This window comes from Triticum aestivum, chromosome 2D (genome assembly GCF_018294505.1).
Source record: "Triticum aestivum cultivar Chinese Spring chromosome 2D, IWGSC CS RefSeq v2.1, whole genome shotgun sequence".
In the NCBI taxonomy this organism is placed as follows: Eukaryota; Viridiplantae; Streptophyta; class Magnoliopsida; order Poales; family Poaceae; genus Triticum; species Triticum aestivum.
This window is the reverse complement of record NC_057799.1, coordinates 607,899,307-607,901,505: the sequence shown is the minus strand read 5'-3', so window position 1 is coordinate 607,901,505 and position 2,199 is coordinate 607,899,307.

Here is a 2,199-nt window from a genome sequence, read left to right as displayed (position 1 = left end):
AGTTCAATCTTGTTACCGGCAAGTCTCTTTACTCGTTCCGTAATGCATCATTCCGCAACTAACTCATTAGTCACATTGCTTGCAAGGCTTATAGTGATGATCATTATCGAGAGGGCCCAGAGATACCTCTCCGATACACGGAGTGACAAATCCTAATCTCGATCTATGCCAACTCAACAAACACCATCAGAGACACCTGTAGAGCTTCTTTATAATAACCCAGTTATGTTGTGACGTTTGATAGCACACCAAGTGTTCCTCCGGTATTCGGGAGTTGCATAATCTCATAGTCAGAGGAACATGTATAAGTCATGAAGAAAGCAATAGAAATAAAACTTAACGATCATAATGCTAAGCTAACGGATGGGTCTTGTCCAGCACATCATTCTCTAATAATGTGATCCCGTTAATCAAATGACAACACATGTCTATGGCTAGGAAACTTAATCATCTTTGATTAACGAGCTAGTCAAGTAGAGGCATACTAGGGACACTCTGTTTGTCTATGTATTCTAGCATGAATAATAATCATTTATCATGATATGTGGGAATATAAATAACAACTTTATTATTGCCTCTAGGGCATATTTCCTTCAATGGGCCGCCCCCACGCGCCTTTTGTGGCCACTGCAGGCTAACCTCTTTTTACAAAGAATTTTAGTACCACATTGATTGTGGAGACTCATATGTAGTGGTTTAAAAAGTCTGATAATATTTTAACTTTCAGTTATTTTTGCTTCATATTACATGTATACGGATCCAGATGGTGTAGGTGTTGCTCTGCTTGTTGATCTTTATCAACAAGCAAAGCAACACGTACATCATTCCTTCTGGGTAAGTATACCCGTCCTATGATGCAATAATTTTTATTATTTTTGTATAGTTGTAAAATTATAGGATAATATATGGAATGGGCACATGCGTTAGACAACCAGAGTATTTAATTTTCAGTCCGGGTTTGAGTGACGATGCTCTGCCGGCACCCGCAGCCTGTCTCTCTTCGCTGCCAACCGTACACGGTTCCTCCTCCATCCAAACGCTGCGGGTATCTCTTCATATGATTAGAGCATTGTATTTAAGAAAAAAAATCTGCCCGGAGAGTGGAAAGTCATGTCATATAGAATATACATAACATTTCACTATTCTGGAGCTGCGGGTTGCTCTTAATATGATTAAAGCATTGTATTTGTAAACATAAAAAAATTGTTCCCGAAGAGTGCAAAGTCATATCATATAGAATAGATGTTAGATTTCACTTTTCTGGAGCTGCGGGTTGCTATTCATATGATTAGAGCACTGTATTTGTAAATATTAAAAAAACACAAAAATAAAAAATCCTGTAGTGTGAACGGATTTACCTCAGAAGATTAATGTGAATTTTTGCTGTGACACTCCATGATTATGGAGTGCCAGAGCATTTTTTACATTATCCTACTGAGAAAGACCGCCACATTAAAGGATTCAACATTGTACGGAGAGGATAGTATCTAAACAGGTGAATAAGCGTGTCTAGAAGCAATGTGGGACTAAATGATTAGCAGGTTGGGCGGTGGCCGCCGTGGATTTTTGCTTCATGGGCCCTCACGTGTGCGCCGCAAACGGCGCCCAAGTGGCCGCCGTGGGTCGCCTTCCTAGCCCGGCCGTTTGCGCCGCGCGCGCCGAAAATACTAAATCGTTGCACTTTTTGTGTTTTTTCATGTAGAAATTCGTATAAAATGAATCTAATGTCGAAACGCACCCATCTTTTGCATGCGCGTGTGAGTGACCCCCACCGTCTCCCGCGCCAAATTTCAACGAATCGGAGTACGAACGGACATTGCATCACGTTCGGAGACGTTTTTTGTATTTTCATGGAGAAAATCATAGTAAATGCATCGAGTGTCGAAACGCACCGAAATTTTGCATGCGTGTTTGTGTGGCACACTGCAGCATGTGAAAAAAAATGGTGCCGTTTGATGACTCTAGGAAAGGGAACACCTAGTGGATGCCCGTCCACCCCTAACCGATACGTCAGGTTTGTACTGCAACTACATGTCAACATGGATGAAATACACCAAACTTTTGCATGCACGTGAGTGACCCCCACCGTCTCCCATGCCAAATTTCAACGGAATCGGAGTACGAATCGTACGTTGCATCACGTCCGGAGACCGTTTTTCCGTATTTTCATGGAGAAAATCATAGTAAATGCATCGAGTG